Source organism: Acanthopagrus latus, chromosome 10, assembly GCF_904848185.1.
Source record: "Acanthopagrus latus isolate v.2019 chromosome 10, fAcaLat1.1, whole genome shotgun sequence".
NCBI classification, from domain to species: Eukaryota; Metazoa; Chordata; class Actinopteri; order Spariformes; family Sparidae; genus Acanthopagrus; species Acanthopagrus latus.
The window spans coordinates 11,556,016-11,578,337 of NC_051048.1; the positions used below are offsets into that span (position 1 = coordinate 11,556,016).

Here is a 22,322-nt window from a genome sequence, read left to right on the forward strand (position 1 = left end):
GTGGAGAGAAGAGAAACGTCTGCAGCTGTCTGTATGAGTTAATTCTGATGCTTCAATCAATGTCGATATTTACGAGACGAAGCTGGGAAGAGGAAAACTTAAAGTGTCATTTTACAAATGCACACTAATACTAAATGTGCATCAGAAACTTAGACCACAACACACTGAAGTGTCTGCTCGGCATAAACAGGAAAGTCCCACTTTTAGAGTTATAAAGAAGCTGTGAGAAGTTAAAGATTGAATGAAGAAGTGGTAATGCTTTGCTAGGATGAAACCTGTCAAAAATGTGCAAGCTTGAGAGGTTTGTGGAAAGTGTTGTGAGAAAGTCAACTCTGTGATAGCTATTGTGCAAGTGACATTTCCCTTTATGGCAGTCCTGCATTTGAGAAGATTTTAATAATAACCATTTAATAGTCTGTCTTGATAATTATGTATTCAAGCTTGTTTGTATTTATCATCAGTTGTTTTCTCATGACTTTATATGGATGTTTCTATGTATTTCTAATGTATCAGTGTTACAACACTGACAACATGTCACCATGTCCCAGATTCACAGCTTCCATCTGTCTGCAGGAGCAGCACCAGTTCTGCAGTGTTTCCATGTGGCAGCTGGATGCTATTAGCAGCTGGCAGACAGGTCAACTACCAGCACAATCTTGTGACAGAAGTACAATCAAATGTGAAAATTCAGATTTCTGTTGTTTTATACCCACAAAATATAACTCTGGATTTACACAAATGATTGTAAAACTACGTGAATCATGAGTTTTAAACAGTGTTGAATGTGTTCATGCTGGTGAACTGCTTCTGTTGTTAATGTTCCAGTTATGTTGAGTCATAATGCAGTGGATCCTTTTCACATCAATCTGCACTTTGACCTGACAGCTGCAGTACAACATGATGAGACCTGATGTTCACTGACTCCAGTTTCAAGTTCCACTACAGTGTACTTTGAATAATATGCAATAAAGTTCATGTTATCAGATAAAAGTGCTGGTGGAGCGCAAGCTTGTTTCAGTGCCGTTTGAGAAATCAGGTTTCAGGTTGTGCTGATCTGCTTGATCTAATTTCTTATGTGATGTTACAGGACACACAGGAAGTGATGTCTTCATTTTATTTTAATCTTTGCCTTCTGATGAACATTGTTACAATGCACTCCCTTTACCCGGTGTTCTGATTATAATGTGAACGTCCTGTTAATAGATCCATTAATATGACAGAAGTTGTTTTTTATCGAATATGGTATCATTTAATAGGTCAATGAAAATCATGTAATTGCATTTAAACATAAAGAAAACTTCAAACCATCTTCTTTCCTTCAGGGGAGAAGTCGAGTGTTTCCCATCATGCATTGTGCTTTATGTAAAGAAGAGACAAATCTGCAGCTGTCTGTTTGATTTAATTCTGAGGCTCGAATCACATATTGATACATAAGAGAGAAAGCTGGGAAGGAAGCATCTGAAAATGTCATTTGACAGATACATACTAATAGTTAATGTGCACAAGAAACCCAAACCATAACACAGTGAGGTGTCTGATCAGGCTAAATTCAAAAGTGGACTATAAGGTTATCTTCCATCTTCATGTTCTCAAAGAGTTGTTCCCAATTTGATGAAATAAGAAAAAGAAAGAAATGCAAACCAGAAACCTCAAAAACAAGAAGTGATAGGCAGGAGCAGACATGACGTACACTCTTAAACTGAAGTTGTGTTAAAAAAAAAAATGCATGATTGCACAACAGTAGACTTGTCATGTGACTCCAATCCTGTAATTCTGAAGTCCACTTTGGCATGGTTGTATGAGAAAATAAACTGATACAGGCAATCTCATGACAAACACAATGTCCCCTTAAAATCTTGTGTGTATGTGTGTGTGATAGAGAGAAGATTTTAAAATTGCAAACTATACAGAGTCAGTGTTCTTAAGTATGTATTCATTTGTGTTTATCATCTCTTTTTTCTAATGACATTATATGGACACACTGTTTCTATGTATTTCTAATGTATCAGTGTTACAACACTGACAACATGTCACCATGTCCCAGATTCACAGCTTCCATCTGTCTGCAGGAGCAGCACCAGTTCTGCAGTGTTTCCATGTGGCAGCTAGATGCTATTAGCAGCTGGTTGGACAGTTCAACTACCAGAGCCATGTTGTGACAGAAGTACAATACAGCAGCTATATTAGTTACTGTTAACTGTATTTGTTAGACTCGACATGTTTAATGTGAAAATGTGATATATGGGTAAAAAAAACAAAACAAAAAAAATAATCACATCATCCACGTTCATGACTGTCACCCACAAATTGAAGGAATCAGGTACTGCAGGTGGATTGGGTGTCCTCTCCTCTGCTGTGATATTTATTGGCTACATGTGAACCAAGAACTTCATTAATATAAAATAATCACATTATATTCAGCCCAGTTTTTGGTTTATTGGACTCCTACAGCTGAACTGTCTGTGGTCTGTTTATGAGGAAATCCAGTATTCAGTTCAGAGTGTTAATTAGTCATAAACAAAGTTAAGTTAGATCAACTCAAATTTTACGTTGTCATTTTTCTTGACTTCAGAGTTCATTATATTTCATTATTTGGTGGTTTGTCTGGAAGATATTTTGAAGTGAACTGGGTGCATCTTTCTGATTTTGTCTGTCTCCAGCAGTTTTTGGGCAGTTTTCAGTTTGTGTCTCCAAAATATGTCAAACTCATTCATCAAACATTCCTAGTGTACAGAGATCTGAAAATAGATTAAAATATTAAGTTCATATTAACCAAACAGTACAGTGGATTATGTGATATATTTAAAATTCCAAATGGTGATGTTGAAGCAACAAACTGTAGCTTCCTGGAGAAAGATAGTTGATTGTGACGTCTCATCTACAGGTCATCAGATTCTGATATTTTGTTTTAACGTCTGATCCGAGCTGCCAGTCAAAGGTGTCATTATTAGACGACCCGGAGATGAAACACAACATCAACAAATCATTCTCCAGGAAGTTACATTTTGTCACATCAATGTCAAAATCCAACTGTCCATCCCGGTCTATAGCTCCTGTTCTGGCGTTGTTAACACCAACACTCCCCCGGTGCTTCAAACACTGCACAGCTACCTGAGTGGATGAGTCAACAACAGCTACAGTTAGCAGCAGTTAGCAGTTTGGATATGAATCTGACAGGTGGCCAAATTCAGCCATATTGCACCTTTAAATACATTTGAGACGTTTTATTCATCATAAAGATTCGCTGCCTGGTGATTTCCGTTCAGCCAAAACCTCATTTAGGTTTTTCTAGTAAAAGTAGAGGGTGTTTGTATAAATAACTCTTCAGTTTAGCTTCTTGTATGAACTGTTTCTCATGCGTGACGTGCTTTCAATTTGAATGACAGGACTGAAAATGGAGACAGGTCATCGGGCTAAGTTACGTTCAGAATCACCACTGTGATGTTACCAGTTATTAATGTGTCCTGTAAAGCAGTTTGTAACTGCCTTCAGTTTATGTTTTCTCAAGAAGACTCAGAGAGACTTTGTGTCAAACTGGAAACACAAAGTAATGTGTTGGAAAATCGACGGCAGGCCTACAACCCATAGGTCATGTTTTACAAGACTATTTAATAAAAAACAAAATGTTGTCAGCTATCATTAAGGTAGAGAAAACAAGACCAACACACTCTTTATGCTTCAGTTATCCTCCTCTTCCTGCACAGACTGTGAATAAATCAAACTGGAGCTCACAGCTGATGATGTATCTGATCTTCTCTGCAGCAGCAGCTGATCCACATGTTGTCACAGGTTGGAAACCACTGGCGCCACCTGCTGACATTTGATTCTATTGGCTGGATGCTATTGGTTCGATTCTATTGGTCTGATTCTGTTGCTTTGATCTCAAACACACACACATGCACACACACACACACACACACCTGATTCCTTGTCTAACAGCACACAGTGGAGAACCAACAAAGCTCTTATAGATGTTTCAGTAACCAAATAAAAAATGTCTGAGCAAAGAATTGTTCGGTCTCAAATCCACTTTATTTTTATATTTTTATTGTATTTATTTATGTTTTTGCTGTCCCTGCTCGCAGCTTGTCTGGTGCTAACAGAACAAGTATGAAATATAAAGTACCTGTCAAACACATCTCTTACGCTCTGATCATTGATAAATATGACACCTGTTTCATCGGCTCCTGTGGTTTTTACATACAAGAAATAAAAAATAAATAAGAATGCCAATCCATCTGAACATCTGTTATGATGTGACGGAACATGTCGGATCCCTGGAGGCGACACTGTGGAGTGAACTTGGCTCTGACCTGTCGGGTCATGGACACGGAACCTCTGAGGGTATCCAGAGGTGTCTGGGTCCTTTGATTCCTCTGGGATGCGAGGTGGGACCCTCATGGATCAGACTTGTTCCAGCACGTTCGATGGATGCTCAGTCGAATTGGGTGCACAACAGTTTGGAGGCCAGGTCGACAGCTGCTGGTCACACCGCTCCTCCTCATCAAAGTCTAGAGACGCGTCAAACTGTTGAAGATCCGGTGATATTAAGGGGAGCCCCCACTCATCACACAGGTCCTCGTCCTCAAAGTCTAAGGACAAGTCAAACTCTTTAAGGGCCGGTGCTGTATAAGTCAACACCCACTGGTGCAGCAGCTCCTCCTCAGAGTCCAGAGACAAATCAATCAGTTTAAGGAATGCTGCAGTGGAGGTGGACGCCTGCTGGTCACACAGCTCCTCCTCAAGGACTTGAGTCTCGTCTGAAAGTTCAGGGTACGGTGCAGTAGAGATGGACTCCTGCTCACATGGCTTCTGCTTGGGGACTTTAGAGTCTCTCAAGACCTCGAGCTCTGCGGAGAGCTCAACGTTGAGAGAGATCTGAATATTAAGCTGTTTTTCAAGCTCCAGCTGTCTCTTATAATATTCCTCCTTTTTGGTCATCTTGTGACGGAGGTCAGCCCACTCAGCATTAACGCTGTCAAGCAGCCCCACGCATTTCAGCAATGAGTTTTTGTGAGCCTTGGCTTCCTCGTCAAGCTCCTGCTGGAGAGTTTCAGCGTGTTGTCTCACCATCATGATTTCAGTTTCATACCATTGGCTGATATCATGGTGTGGCTCACTGATTCTGTCCAGTTTTTCTTGGAGAAGGTTGTTATTCTGCTTCTCCACCTGGAGCTCAGCTCTAAGAAGCTCGTGTTTGTCCTTCTCCACCTCGAGGTCAGTTTGAAACTTCTGCCTGGTGTTAGCTCTCAGCTGAGTAGCTATCTTTAGATTGCTAACAGTTTCATCACCGCTGCTTTTTAACTGCTTCTCTATCTCTGTGGTTATTTCTTTTACCCTGTTGGGAGGGATTTCATACACATGTATCGGCCTTTTCTGCCTCGACTTTGTGTCTTCGTCCTCTTGATGAAGACCTTGCCAAGACATTTCTCTGTGGTGCTCCTTAGAGTCCATTTTATTCGCCTGGTATAATCTGACTCAGAAAAATGCTGTTGTCTCTGAAAAGAATTGTCCGTATCAGACGTCTTTCTCGTTACGCTCCTCGTTGTGTTAGTGCTCTCACGTTTTCACAGCTGTGTCAGTGGTAGACTAAGAGCTGGACTGAAGAGATGTTGTCCTGTTGACCTACTGTTAAATCAGAATGGAATGTTGCTTTGATGGAACGGAGGTTCTGTTTGGCTTTGATTCTATTGCTTTGATTCTATTGGCTGGATGCTATTGGTTCTATTCTATTGGTCTGATTCTGTTGCTTTGATCTCAAACACGCACACGCACACAAACACACACTAAAACACACACACACACACACACAACTGATTCCTTGTCTAACAGCACACAGTGGAGAACCAACAAAGCTCTTATAGATGTTTCAGTTAACAAATAAAAAATGGCTGAGCAAAGAATTGTTCGGTCTCAAATCCTCTTTATTTATATATTTTTATTGTATTTATTTATATTTTTGTTGTCCCTGCCCGCAGCTTGTCTGGTGCTGACAGAACAAGTATGAACTATAAAGTACCTGTCAAACACATCTCTTACTCTCTGATCTGAATAATAAATATGACACCTGTTTCATCGGCTCCTGTGGTTTTTACATACAAGAAATAAAAAATAAATAAGAATGCCAATCCATCTGAACATCTGTTACAATGTGACGGAACATGTCGGATCCCTGGAGGCGACACTGTGGAGTGAACTTGGCTGAAATCTTCTCTGTAGCTGCTCTACGGTGGCCCGGAAGTTCAAAACACAACAGTACAAAAAATGTGGTATTTGTGTTTGCAGAACAAGTAGCATGTGTCGGTTCAGTTCCCTCTGTGGTTCTGTGCAGGTGGAGAAACTGAGCAGCACTACATGCAGCTGATGACTTTCACAGACCGTCTTCGCCCACCACTGCTATGTTTGGATGTTTGTTGTCATGGAGATTAAATCCAGAGCTGCCACGTCAACCATCAATAAACACTGAGATATCATGTTTAAATGATAAGACACATATTACTAGAATAGTTCTTACAGCATCTGATATTAAATAAACTGAAGTATCAAAAAGTAAAAGTGAATTATTCATATATTCACATGTGTGTGAATGTCCAGGGTCAAAATGTTATCAGCCTGCAATCAATTTTATTTCTTTTTATTTTCATCTGATTGCTGATAAAAGTAAAATGAGCTTCTAAATGATGACGACACACACACACACACACACACACCGGGTCATGCGTTGACTCCGGCAGCTGTGCTCCCATCATGCTCTCTGATGCGACTGTTCTTGGCTGAGGATGAAACAGGAACACGGGTCGTGTCTGAGAGTCACTGTGTCCTCTGGATGTCCCTGAACGTCTCAGGTGGAGTCCAGCCGTCTGCTTCAGGTGGTTCAGGTGAGACACGGTTCTGTGTGAGTCCTTCAGGTGATGGCAGCGGGTCAGAGCTACAAAGATTAAACTACAGAAACCATTCAACTATTAAAATGTCCAGCTTTTTCTAAAAAATCTTTCCCATTTATTTTTATGAGGAATTTTTCAAATTTCGTTCTACTACTAATTCAGCATACATTCAGCTAGAGAAACAATCAAAATGTTCAGCGTTTTAAGCTCTTTCAGCCTTGTACTTTTCAAATATTCAGCTTTTAAAAAAAATTTTAAAAAAGATTTATATTAAGTTAATAAATGTCTCCAAGAACTCAAAACGCCATTTGAAAATATGTTACCATTTGTATTTTTCATTATGTGATTTGTGACACATTGAAGCAATAAAACCACACTGATTCATCTCTTGTCTGTCTTTTTATATTCTATTCATTAATGTGGCCTGAAAGTCAGTTTGTAACTGTTTCAGAGTGTTAATAAAGTTTATTATTTAAACGTTGTTGCTGATAAACTCTTTGACTTTACATCTCCTGGGATATTAACAGACTTAGAGAGGAGTCAAAACAACATCTCTCATATAAATATAGATTTATTTACAGTATGTACACATTATAAACAGAACATTAGGAGAGGCAGTGTACTGTAACGATCGGAAGGCACAGAGTGAAAACTCTCCATACAGTGATTAACTGAACCAGCTGTGACATTTAGAGATCTGACAGTGAAGGATGTTGAATGGACAAACACAAATCAAACAGCAGCGCTTCATTTCAGTTTGAACTGCAGCATTACAACAAGAAGACGTTAAAGTTCCACGAGGGAAAGTTAAATCTGTTCTTAAAATCTAGACAGTAAATAAAATCTTGATAATAAAACAACACAAACGGAAATGTGAACATAACAAACATACAACGCAAAGTGAATGTTCTCTGCTCTAAATTTCACTTGATTCTTCTTTACATCCTGCAGGAGGCCAGTACAGGATATACAGGATATACTGTCAGTGTTAATGTCATATCTTATTAAGGGCTAATCAATCATATAGAGCTGGAAATGGAAAAGTTAACAATATAAAATGCACAGAGTTGCTACATGTGGTGCATGAGGTCGACATGTTTCTCAGCATTATTTCAGTAAAGTGAACACAGAGCAGATTTCAGATCTGTCTAATAAGTGACAGAGTTTGATGAGAAGTCCTGTCAAAATAATGGACAACAAAGGTGAAGAACAATGTTTCCTTCATCAACTCTATTATCGTTTATCTCCTCTGACACTCATGGACACTTACTGAACAATATGAAGGCAGGATGTGTTTTATGGATGAGTTAACCTTCTGCTACGCTGATCAAACTGTTCACAGTGATCCTGCTGAGATGTAACTTTTCTTAAATCTTCCACTGGACAGTGGACAGTGAATAAATGAAGATGATGAAGAAACCACACAATGACCACTGCTGCTTTCAGTCCCAGTCCACAGTAGAGGAAGATCATTCCCCAACTGACGCTGTTGGGTCTCTCAGGTGTGTCTGTGGTGGGTCTCTCAGATTCGGGCCAATTCCTCGCTGCTGTAAAGAGACCAAACAACAGAACAGCTGAATTGACATATTTCTCAGATACTGTGAGAATGATGTGAAGAATAATGGTCATCTTCAATACTTTTCTTCAGGTTCTTATTGATCAAAAAAAGCTGCTGAATTGAAACTGTTCAAGTTCTGCTGACTTCTCCTCAACCAACTTACCAGAGACGTTGAGCCAACATTCACCAAAGTCCACACCATAGTTTGTCTTCACATCACACAGGTACCAGCCTGAGTCCTCAGTCCTGAGTCTGGACACATGAAGTCTGAGTCGTCCATCTCTGAGGACGTCTTTGTCCCACTGGACTCGTCCTACAAACTGTTGATCCCGAGACTCTGGGACCACAACACCTCCATGTAGTTCAAAAAGGACTGAGACTTTGTGATTAGCTACCATCTCACAGAAGATAAAAAGAGAGTCAGGGGAAGTGTCAGCTGTGGTTGTGAACGTCCATTCCAGTGTGATGTTGTGGTTCTCCTCTGCCTGATAGGAGGTCTGTGTCACATTCACTACAAATGTTCCTGTTGAGGAGACAGAGAGGGAAAGTGAGGAGCAGACACACTGACAGCTTTAACATGGCAGCCTTTAAACTCCATCTACATGTTTCTGTGGACAGTTTTTCGACTTTAACTGACTGATTGAATCACAGTGTAATAAAGTGAAGCTGTAAACTAACCACAGACACAGTTGAGGCTGATGAGCAGCAGGATCCTGCAGATCATCTTCTCCCTGTGAGAGGAGACAGAGGTGAAGAGTCATGTGATCACAGTTCAGTCCTCACATGTACCACAACCAACATCTACAGTCTGTCTTTAGTCTTTACAATACTCCTTTGTCTTTATTATCCTGCTCATTACACACAAGGACTTCTTTACCGGACGCAGTCTTGATACTAACGCTAAGCTGCTGTATTGCACTTCTGACACAAGATGGCGCCAGTGTTTAAACTGTGAAGATGAAGAGTTCAGTCCAAGAGCTTTGACGGCGTAAAACATCAGCAGCTCTGTGACTCAACAAAGGAAATAAAGAAAACAGAAAATCATTTAACTTCACCATAAAAACACTTTTTTTGCACCTTCAGTTGTTCACAATGAAAACACTTTAAGTGCCCCGAAAATACGTGGACCACTCCAGAAGCAACAATGGCGCCATCTATTGGTGAAGAACAGAAAATACAGCACAGTGTGCTGCATATGTGTGTGATGGTGACCACATAAGTTTCCCATTTATATTTCACTTCTTCAGTGATTCAAACTGATGTATAAAACTTATACTATGTTGTAAACATGTGACACTGATACATCATTCACGTCACTGTCACACAGGACATCAGGAGCTCACAACTCACTGTTTGACTGAATACGGATGAATGAATGTGTTTAACTGAGTAGATCTTACACATGATGTTGCAACTACCTCAGCATTTTATTTGATTTACCTCAGTAGTTTAACTTACTTTATAACTGTCTAAGCATTTTATAGTATACAGTATTTTATTGCTTTTTGCATATGGTATATAATACGTATTTTTTTTTTCTATGTTGACCCTGGTATTTTTGTACTTGTATTTGAATGTATCTGCTGCTATGATAACGTCACAAGAATTAATCGAGGTAGACATAATAAAATCGAGATAACAGTCAACAATCAGCTTTGCTAGTTTCACCAGTTTAATCCAGACAGTCACAGTACTGACGCAATTGGAAGTGTAGCTTAACATAGACACATACAATTTACTCTATTCGCTAGTTTACACATCATAAGATACTTACATTTGGAATTTCTTCTTATACTATCACTTTACTTTAACACGTTACTACGCACTTTTAAGGTGGTGGTTCATGTGGAGAATATATACCCCTCTGTATACACATGATCGCAGAGTTCATATGACTTCACGCGCCAACTTCCTTTTTTAACTGGTCACCATGTGACTGGATCATGGTTTTCCACTAGCTAGTCAAACCACAGGCATTTAAGTTGTTGAACAAATATTTAACATTTATTCTCTTCTATATCCAGATGTGTTTGAAACATCACAATGAAACCATAAAGTCAGCTGCAAATTATTCTCTGCTCTCCACAGAACACAGTGCATGATGGGAAACACTCAACTTTTCCCCTGATGGAACGAGAAGCTGCTTATATTAGATACTGCTAAATGTATTTGTAAAATTGCACGTTTATGGTAAAAATCTGATATATCAGTAAAAGACTGACAACACAAAAAACTTCACACAGGCTTCGACAGCGATGAGGCCACAAACTGACTCTTTTTATTCTTACTCTTTTCAACTTACCAGAAACATTGAGCCCACATTCATCAAAGTCCACACCATAGTTTGTCTTCACATCACACAGGTACCAGCCTGAGTCCTCAGTCCTGCGTCTGGATACATGAAGTCTGAGTCGTCCATCTCTGAGGACGTCTTTGTCCCAATGAACTCTTCCTACAAACTGTTGATTTCAAGACACCGGGACCTCAACACCTTCATGTGGACATAACAGGACTGAGACTTTGTGATCAGTTTTCATCTCACAGAAGATAAAAAGGGAGTCGGGTGAAGTGTCAGCTGTGGTTGTGAACGTCCATTCCAGTATGTTTTTCTTATATTTTTGTTGAAATTGTGATTTTATTCTTTGTTACTTATTTCCCTCTTTACTGCTGTGTTACCTGTGAATTTCTCCCAAGACGGATCAATAAAGAAACATCATGTATTACCTATATGAGATTGTATGAATATAATATAATATAAATATCAAATACATTTAAATAGGAAATGATATTTATATCAAAGAAATTCATTAGAAGTTTAGGAGGGAAAACCATCTGAAATGTCTTTTATTCCAGCTGAGGTGGTTTAATGTGTCGATTACGATGTCCTAGAGGCTTTTTGTTTGCAGTAAGAAGCGGTTTTATCAATATGGTATCATTTAATAGGTCAATTAAAATCATGTAGTTACATTTAAACATAAAGAAAACTTCAAACCATCCTCTTTCCATCAGGGGAAAAGCTGAGTGTTTCCCATCATGCACTGTGTTCTGTGGAGAGAAGGGAAAAGTCTGCAGCTGTCTGTATGATTTAATTCTGATGCTTCAATCACATGTCGATATTAATGAGAGGACGCTGGGAAGGGGACAACTTAAGATGTTATTTGACAAATGCACACTAACACTAAATGTGCATCAGAAACTTAGACCACAACACACTGAAGTGTCTGCTCAGGATAAATGAGGAAGTCCCAGTATCTACATGGGAAGGGTTTTTAAAAAATAAGAAGCAGTTCACTTTTGGAAATGTAAAAACATTAAACCATACATCCTGTGGTGAAGAACGACTGAAAGAGAATGTGTAGTTGTTTTCAGCATAAACTGAAAACACTAAACACACTCACCCTAGAAATTAGTAGAAGTTTGTGAGTAAGACAACTCTGTGAGAGCTATCCAGCAAAAAACATAATTGCCCTTTGTGGAAGTCCTGCATGTGAGAAGATTTTAATAATAAACACCAAATAGTCTGTCTTGATAATTATGTATTCAAGCTTGTTTGTATTTATCATCAGTTGTTTTCTCATGGCTTTATATGGATGTTTATATGTATTTCTAATGTATCAGTGTTACAACACTGACAACATGTCACCATGTCCCAGATTCACAGCTTCCATCTGTCTGCAGGAGCAGCACCAGTTCTGCAGTGTTTCCATGTGGCAGCTAGATGCTATTAGCAGCTGGCAAACAGGTCAACTACCAGCACAATCTTGAGACATAAGTACAATACAGCAGCTATATTAGTTGATGTTTATTGTTTTATAAGTTTGCCCTTGTTTGTTGTGGAACTGTGAAGCAGAGGACAATGTTAAGTATCAGTATACATAAAAAGATAAACTATATGACAAATTCTTAAAAACAGCATTTCAAAATCTGAAGCGATTCCATCTGTTGATTTGTATACATACCTTACAATCCCCAACACTTACCGTGAATTTTTGTCAAAGAAATCATGTCAAATTCATCTTTAGATGGGTGAGCATCTAACTGGGCCATGGGTTTCTAGTTGGAATTGAACCTACAGTTGTTTGAGTTATTCAATATCCACCTTCCTCTCGTGTATATCAATATGTGTTTGAAGCATCAGAATTGTATCATACAGACAGCTGCACATTTTTCTCTTCTCTCCACAGAACACAGTGCATGATGGGAAACACTCAACTTTTCCCCTGATGGAAAGAGAAGCAGCTTATGCTGGTAACTGTTAACTGTAAAATTGTGCGTGTTAACAGCGGGAATGTGATATATAACTAAAAGAAAATAAACGTTGTAACCTCACACAGTTTCAACAGTGATGAGGCCACAAACTGACTTTTTAGAAGGAAAGAAACATCTTAATGTTTTGTATTTAATGCTGATTTTTTATCTATTTTTTTTTTAAAGCATCAGTGACATACAATTTGTTGTCGCTGTTTAAGTTTCTCCTCATGCACCAACTCTTAAAATCACGTGATATGTTAAGGGAGTCTGATATACTGTTGTTCCTGGTGACTTCATCACATGGTCGATGTTCATGACTGTCACCCACAAATTAAAAGAATCAGATACTGCAGGTGAATTAGGTCTCCTCTCCTCTGCTGTGATGTTTATTAGTTACATATGATCCACAAAGTTAATTCACTTCAGACAATCACATTGTATTCAGCCTAGTTTTTGGTTTATCGGACTCCTACAGCTGAGGAAATCCAATATTCAGTTCAGAGTGTTAATTAGTCATAAACAAAGTTAAATCAGATCAAGTCAAAGTTTACGTTGTCATTTTTCTTGACTTCAGAGTTCATTATATTTCATTATTTGGTGGTTTGTCTGGAAGCTATTTTGAAGTGAACTGGGTGCATCTTTATGATTTTGTCTTCTCTTCCAGCAGTTTTTGGTCAGGTCATTATTTTAAGATATTATTACAATCAAATACTCCTGTTTGCTGTCAAAAGTGTGTTTGACCCTGGACACTCCTCACATGAACCATCTCTGTACAGAATCTGTGTGTTTGAGGTCTGAAGGACACAAAGAGGCGATGCTGCCTGCTGACCTGCTGGATTTTATTAGAGATCATGTACAACAAATACTGAGAAATGATTATCTTCATAAGAAATGCAGTCAACTCCTGGATTACACACGTTCACCAAGTGCATCATTACACATGAGTAAAACATGCAGATGTCAAATCTTAAAGTACCTCGACAAAAGGTTCAAATGTGAAATTTCAGAGTTCTGTGGTTTTATACCCACACAATATATCTGTGATTTTACACAAATGTTGCCAAACTAAATGAATCATGAGTTTTAAACAGTGTTCAATGTGTTCATGCTGGTGAACTGCTTCTGTTGTTAATGTTCCAGTTATGTTGAGTCATAATGCAGTGGATCCTTTTCACATCAATCTGCACTTTGACCTGACAGCTGCAGTACAACATGATGAGACCTGATGTTCACTGACAGTTTCAAGAGGCTGCCTGCTGTCAGACACATTCACATTGATCCTGTCTGAATTGTGTCATGAATCACACATATGTTTGTCAGTTCGTCATCAAACCAATGAAATATCAGACCATAGATCTGTTCCTGTACATCAGCAGCTCACAGAACTCAGAAACAAATCTCTTTTAACATGATTGCAGTTGTCAGTATGAGCAGATTTGTTGTGATTTTCATCTTTTTTACTATTATTACCTTGATGAATGACAGCTGCCAAAAATCTTTCAGCTGCAATGAAGAGAACTATTAGATTAGCGAATAATAATGCTCCAAAGGGAACGGCTCTGAGAACCATTTCAACTTTGCTCCAATCGTGTGATGTCACTTCCCTCTTCTGCCCTCCTGCTGTGTGTTCTGCATCTGCATGAAGACAGAAACCCAGTGTTAGTATCTGATATCAGCAGCGTCAACTTGTTAGAGTCAAACCACCACATCATAAACATTTATACCTCAGCAATTCAGAAAACGAAGAAAGGAGAGAATAAGTGACTTAACAGACAACAACTAGTAAATATTCTTCTCACAACCAGCTGCTAGTCACCTAACAGAAGTTACACCACATGGCCATGCAGTGGCACTGTAGCAAATGTACTGACGTATTTACCAAAACCTGCTGAACAGAAACAAACTTTGTTCTTCAGAATTTTAGTTGAGTTTAGATTTAGTTTAGAATTATTTCCGTGTGTTCATAGTGAATTATCCAACATTGTGTGCTTCATGTAATGTTGCTGCTTCGTCAGGTTTTCACTTTGTATCTCCAAAATGTCAAACTCATTCATCAAACATTCCTAGTGTACAGAGATCTGAAAATAGATTAAAATATTAAGTTCATAGTAACCAAACTGTACAGTGGATTATGTGATATATTTAAAATTCCAAATGGTGACGCTGAAGAAACAAACTGTAACTTCCTGGAGAAAGATAGTTGATTGTGACGTCTCATCTACAAGTCATCACATTCTGACATTTTGTTTTAATGTCTGATCCGAGCTGCCAGTCAAAGGTGTCATTATTAGATGAGATGAAACTCAACATCAACCAATCTTTCTCCAGGAAGTTACATTTTGTCACATCGATTTCAAAATCCATCGGCCCATCCCGGTCTATAGCTCCTGTTCTGGCGTTGTTAACACCAACACTCCCCCGGTGCTTCAGACACTGCACAGCTACCTGAGTGGATGAGCCAACAACAGCTACAGTTTGCAGCAGTTAGCAGTTGGGGTATGAATCTGACAGGTGGTCAAATTCAGCCATATTGCACCTTTAAATACATTTCAGACATTTTATTCATTATAAATACTTGCTGCCTGGTGATTTCCGTTCAGCCAGCTGGCTCCTCATTTAGGTTTTTTCTAGTAAAAGTAGAGGGTCTTTGTGTAAATAACTCTTCAGTTTAACTTCTTGTATGAACTGTTTCTCATGCATGACGTGCTTTCAATTTGAATGACAGGACTGAAAATGGAGACAGGTCATCGGACTCAGTTACGTTCAGAATCACCACTGTGATGTTACCAGTTATTAATGTGTCCTGTAAAGCAGTTTGTAACTGCCTTCAGTTTATGTTTTCTCAAGAAGACTCAGAGAGACTTTGTGTCAAACTGCACAGACTGTGAGTAAATCAAACTGGAGCTCACAGCTGATGATGTATCTGATCTTCTCTGCAGCAGCAGCTGATCCACATGTTGTTACAGTTGCTGCTGTGACATTAAGACATGACTGCAGCTGAAAATATGACAAATGTCTTTACAAATGTTTCTAATGTTTTCAGTGGTTCACTGTTCTTCAGTTAATTTCATGTTTTAACTTTAACTGAATGTTCTCTGTTCTATAGTTCACCTGATTCTTCTTTACATCCTACAGGAGGCCAGTACAGGATATACTCAACTCAACTCAACTCAACTCAACTCAACTCAACTCAACTCAACTCAACTTGATTTATAACGCACTTTAAAGCAGCCATAACTGGGGCAAAGTGCAGTACATAAATAGGAAATACAACATAAAACATAAAAACATAAAAGACAATTAAAAAAAAACAAACAATAAAAACAATAAGACACTAAAACAAGAGCAGGGTCTCATGCTGGGTTGAAAGCTGAAGAATAAAGATGGGTTTTAAGATTAGTTTTAAAAATGGACAGTGAGGGAGCTCGTCTGTAAAAAACAAATAAAAGAATCTTGAAAATGAACTCTACAGTGCACAGGCAGCCAGTGGAGGGAGGCCAGAATGGGAGTAATGTGCTCCGTCTTATGTGCTCCAGTTAAGAGGTGAGCAATACATTTACAAGATATAGTGTCAATGTTAATGTCATATCTTATTAATCATATAGGCAACAACATAAAATGTGCAGAGTTACACATGTTTCTCAGCATTATTTCAGTAAAGTGAACACAGAGCAGATTTCAGATCTGTCTAATGAGTGACAGAGTTTGATGAGATGTCTTGTCAAAATAATGGACAACAAAGGTGAAGAACAAGGTTTCCTTGGTCAACTCCATTACTGTTTATCTCCTCTGACTCTTTTATTACAGACACTTACTGAACAACAGGCAGGATGTGTTTCAACCGTTTCCACTGATCCTGCTGAGCTGTAACCTTTCTATAATCCTCCACTGGACTTTGTTTCTTAGACAGTGAATAAATAAAAGGCGACAAAGAAACCACACAACGACCACTGCTGCTGTCAGTCCCAGTTCACAGTAGATGGTAATTCACATCCATTTCTTTGGGTTCTTGTTGATCCAAAAAAGCTGCTGAATTGAACCTGTTAATAAAGTTCTCAACCAACTTACCAGAGACGTTGAGCCGACATTCACCTGAGTCCACACCATAGTTTGTCCTCACATCACACAGGTACCAGCCTGAGTCCTCAGTGCTGAGTCTGGACACATGAAGTCTGAGTCGTCCGTCACTGAGGGCATCTTTGTCCAAATGGACTCGTCCTACAAACTGCTGATCCTGAGACTCTGGGACCACAACACCTCCTTGTAGTAAAAACAGGACTGAGACTTTGTGATCAGTTCTCATCTCACAGAATATTAAAAGGGAGTCTGTTGAAGTGTCAGCTGTGGTTGTGAACGTCCATTCCAGTGTGATGTTGTGGTTCTCCTCTGCCTGATAGGAGGTCTGTGTCACATTCACTACAAATGTTCCTGTTGAGGAGACAGAGAGGGAAAGTGAGGAGCAGACACACTGACAGCTTTAACATGGCAGCCTTTAAACTCCATCTACATGTTTCTGTGGACAGTTTAGTGACGTCTCAGAGCTGCAGAGGCTCATCAACATCAACTGTTTGCTCACATGTGGGCGACTTTAACTGATTGATTGAATCACAGTGTAATAAAGTGAAGCTGTAAACTAACCACAGACACAGTTGAGGCTGATGAGCAGCAGGATCCTGCAGATCATCTTCTCCCTGTGAGAGGAGACAGAGGTGAAGAGTCATGTGATCACAGTTCAGTCCTCACATGTACCACAACCAACATCTACAGTCTGTCTTTAGTCTTTACAATACTCCTTTGTCTTTATTATCCTGCTCATTACACACAAGGACTTCTTTACTGGACGCAGTCTTGGTACTAAAGCTAAGCTGCTGTATTGCACTTCTGACACAAGATGGCGCACGTGATCAAACTGTGAGGATGAAGAGTTCAGTCCAAGAGCTTTGACGGTGTAAAACATCAGCAGCTCTGTGGCTCAACAAAGTAAATAAAGAAAACAGAAAATCATTTAACTTCACCATAAAAACACTTTTTTTGCTTCTTCAGTTTTTCACAATGAAAACACTTGAAATGCCCCTGAAAATACAGCACAGTGTGCTGCATATGTGTGCGATGGTGACCACATAAGTTTCCCATTTATATTTCACTTCTTCAGTGATTCAGACTGGTGTATAAAACTTATACTATGTTGTAAACATGTGACACTGATTCATCATTCACATCACTGTCTCACAGGACATCAGGAGCTCACAACTGACTGTTTGACTGGATACTGATGAATGAATGTGTTTAACTGAGTAGATCTTACACTTATTATGTTCCACTTACCTCAGTATTTTATTTGATTTACCTCAGTATTTCAACTTACTTTATAACTGCTTAAGCATTTTATGGTATACAGTACTTTATTGCTTTTTGCATATGGTATATAACACGTATTTTGTTCTATGTTGACCCTGGTATTTTGATCGTACTTGTATTTGAATGTATCTGCTGCTATGATAACGTCACAGGAATTAATCGAGGTAGATATAATAACATCGAGGTAAAAGTCAACAATCAGCTTTGCTAGTTGCACCAATTTAATCCTCACAGTCACTGTACCGATGCAATTAAAAGTGTAGCTTAACATAGTCACATACAATTTACAGTCCTAGCTGGTTTGGACATGAAAAGGTACTTACATTCACAGATTCTTCATAAACTGACTGTCTCACGTCACGATACTAAGCAGTTATAAGGCGATAGGTCATTCGAAGTATACATGAGTGACGCGCCAAGCTAGTCAAACCACAGGCATTTAAGTTGTTGAACAAATATTTAACATTTATTCTCCTCTATATCCAGATGTGTTTGAAACATCACAATGAAACCATAAAGTCAGCTGCAAATTATTCTCTGCGCTCCAAAGAACACTGTGCATGATGGGAAACACTCAACTTTCCCCCTGATGGAAAGAGAAGCTGCTTATATTAGATACTGCTAAGTGTATTTGTAAAATTGCACATGTTTATGGTAAAAATGTGATATATCGGTAAAAGACTTGACAATACAAAAAAACTTCACACAGGCATCGACAGCTATGAGGCTACAAACTGACTCTTTTTATTCTTACTCTTTTCAACTTACCAGAAGTCCACGCCAAAGTTTGTTCTCACATCACACAGGTACTGGTCTGAGTCCTCAGTCCTGAGTCTGGACACATGAAGTCTGAGTCGTCCGTCTCTGTAGACGTTTTTGTCCCACTGGACTCGTCCTACAAACTGTTGATCCCAAGACACCTCAACACCTTCATGTGGACATAACAAGACTGAGACTTTGTGATCAGTTTTCACCTCACAGAAGATAAAAAGGGAGTCGGGTGAAGTGTCAGCTGTGGTTGTGAACGTCCATTCCAGTATGTTTTTCTTATATTTTTGTTGAAATTGTGATTTTATTCTTTGTTACTTATTTCCCTCTGTACTGCTGTGTTACCTGTGAATTTCTCCCAAGACGGATCAATAAAGAAACATCATGTATTACCTATATGAGATTGTATGAATATAATATAATATAAATATCAAATACATTTAAATAGGAAATGATATTTATATCAAAGAAATTCATTAGAAGTTTAGGAGGGAAAACCATCTGAAATGTCTTTTATTCCAGCTGAGGTGGTTTAATGTGTCGATTACGATGTCCTAGAGGCTTTTTGTTTGCAGTAAGAAGTGGTTCTATCAATATGGTATCATTTAATAGGTTAATTAAAATCATGTAGTTACATGTAAACATAAAGAAAACTTCAAACCATCTTCTCACTGTCAGGAGAAAAGCCAAGTGTTTCCCATCATGCACTGTGTTCTGTGGAGAGAAGAGAAACGTCTGCAGCTGTCTGTATGAGTTAATTCTGATGCTTCAATCAATGTCGATATTTACGAGACGAAGCTGGGAAGAGGAAAACTTAAAGTGTCATTTTACAAATGCACACTAATACTAAATGTGCATCAGAAACTTAGACCACAACACACTGAAGTGTCTGCTCGGCATAAACAGGAAAGTCCCACTTTTAGAGTTATAAAGAAGCTGTGAGAAGTTAAAGATTAAATGAAGAAGTGGTAATGCTTTGCTAGGATGAAACCTGTCAAAAATGTGCAAGCTTGAGAGGTTTGTGGAAAGTGTTGTGAGAAAGTCAACTCTGTGATAGCTATTATGCAAGTGACATTTCCCTTTATGGCAGTCCTGCATTTGAGAAGATTTTAATAATAACCATTTAATAGTCTGTCTTGATAATTATGTATTCAAGCTTGTTTGTATTTATCATCAGTTGTTTTCTCATGACTTTATATGGATGTTTATATGTATTTCTAATGTATCAGTGTTACAACACTGACAACATGTCACCATGTCCCAGATTCACAGCTTCCATCTGTCTGCAGGAGCAGCACCAGTTCTGCAGTGTTTCCATGTGGCAGCTGGATGCTATTAGCAGCTGGCAGACAGGTCAACTACCAGCACAATCTTGTGACAGAAGTACAATCAAATGTGAAAATTCAGATTTCTGTTGTTTTATACCCACAAAATATAACTCTGGATTTACACAAATGATTGTAAAACTACGTGAATCATGAGTTTTAAACAGTGTTGAATGTGTTCATGCTGGTGAACTGCTTCTGTTGTTAATGTTCCAGTTATGTTGAGTCATAATGCAGTGGATCCTTTTCACATCAATCTGCACTTTGACCTGACAGCTGCAGTACAACATGATGAGACCTGATGTTCACTGACTCCAGTTTCAAGTTCCACTACAGTGTACTTTGAATAATATGCAATAAAGTTCATGTTATCAGATAAAAGTGCTGGTGGAGCGCAAGCTTGTTTCAGTGCCGTTTGAGAAATCAGGTTTCAGGTTGTGCTGATCTGCTTGATCTAATTTCTTATGTGATGTTACAGGACACACAGGAAGTGATGTCTTCATTTTATTTTAATCTTTGCCTTCTGATGAACATTGTTACAATGCACTCCCTTTACCCGGTGTTCTGATTATAATGTGAACGTCCTGTTAATAGATCCATTAATATGACAGAAGTTGTTTTTTATCGAATATGGTATCATTTAATAGGTCAATGAAAATCATGTAATTGCATTTAAACATAAAGAAAACTTCAAACCATCTTCTTTCCTTCAGGGGAGAAGTCGAGTGTTTCCCATCATGCATTGTGCTTTATGTAAAGAAGAGACAAATCTGTAGCTGTCTGTTTGATTTAATTCTGAGGCTCGAATCACATATTGATACATAAGAGAGAAAGCTGGGAAGGAAGCATCTGAAAATGTCATTTGACAGATACATACTAATAGTTAATGTGCACAAGAAACCCAAACCATAACACAGTGAGGTGTCTGATCAGGCTAAATTCAAAAGTGGACTATAAGGTGTTCTTCCATCTTCATGTTCTCAAAGAGTTGTTCCCAATTTGATGAAATAAGAAAAAGAAAGAAATGCAAACCAGAAACCTCAAAAACAAGAAGTGATAGGCAGGAGCAGACATGACGTACACTCTTAAACTGAAGTTGTGTTCAAAAAAAAAATGCATGATTGCACAACAGTAGACTTGTCATGTGACTCCAATCCTGTAATTCTGAAGTCCACTTTGGCATGGTTGTATGAGAAAATAAACTGATACAGGCAATCTCATGACAAACACAATGTCCCCTTAAAATCTTGTGTGTGTGTGTGTGTGTGATAGAGAGAAGATTTTAAAATTGCAAACTATACAGAGTCAGTGTTCTTAAGTATGTATTCATTTGTGTTTATCATCTCTTTTTTCTAATGACATTATATGGACACACTGTTTCTATGTATTTCTAATGTATCAGTGTTACAACACTGACAACATGTCACCATGTCCCAGATTCACAGCTTCCATCTGTCTGCAGGAGCAGCACCAGTTCTGCAGTGTTTCCATGTGGCAGCTAGATGCTATTAGCAGCTGGTTGGACAGTTCAACTACCAGAGCCATGTTGTGACAGAAGTACAATACAGCAGCTATATTAGTTACTGTTAACTGTATTTGTTAGACTCGACATGTTTAATGTGAAAATGTGATATATGGGTAAAAAAAACAAAACAAAAAAAATAATCACATCATCCACGTTCATGACTGTCACCCACAAATTGAAGGAATCAGGTACTGCAGGTGGATTGGGTGTCCTCTCCTCTGCTGTGATATTTATTGGCTACATGTGAACCAAGAACTTCATTAATATAAAATAATCACATTATATTCAGCCCAGTTTTTGGTTTATTGGACTCCTACAGCTGAACTGTCTGTGGTCTGTTTATGAGGAAATCCAGTATTCAGTTCAGAGTGTTAATTAGTCATAAACAAAGTTAAGTTAGATCAACTCAAAGTTTACGGTGTCATTTTTCTTGACTTCAGTGTTCATTATATTCTATTATTTGGCGGTTTGTCTGGAAGTTATTTTGAAGTGAACTGGGTGCATCTTTATGATTTTGTCTTCTCCTCCAGCAGGTTTTGGGCAGTTTTCAGTTTGTGTCTCCAAAATGTCAAACTCATTCATCAAACATTCCTAGTGTACAGAAATGTGAAAATAGATTAAAATATTAAGCTCATATTAACTAAACAGTACAG

General features: G+C 38.5%; 1 long non-coding RNA gene across 1 annotated transcript; it reads right to left on the bottom strand.

Annotated features, from left to right (window-relative positions):
• Nucleotides 1-793: 793 nt before the first annotated feature.
• On the bottom strand, nt 794-17,362 carry LOC119027632. Its single transcript, XR_005077443.1, has 4 exons — nt 17,332-17,362; nt 16,762-17,121; nt 13,916-14,328; nt 794-907 (listed from the first exon to the last, which is right to left on the bottom strand). It is a non-coding gene; the product is annotated as an uncharacterized LOC119027632 (long non-coding RNA).
• Nucleotides 17,363-22,322: the final 4,960 nt, after the last annotated feature.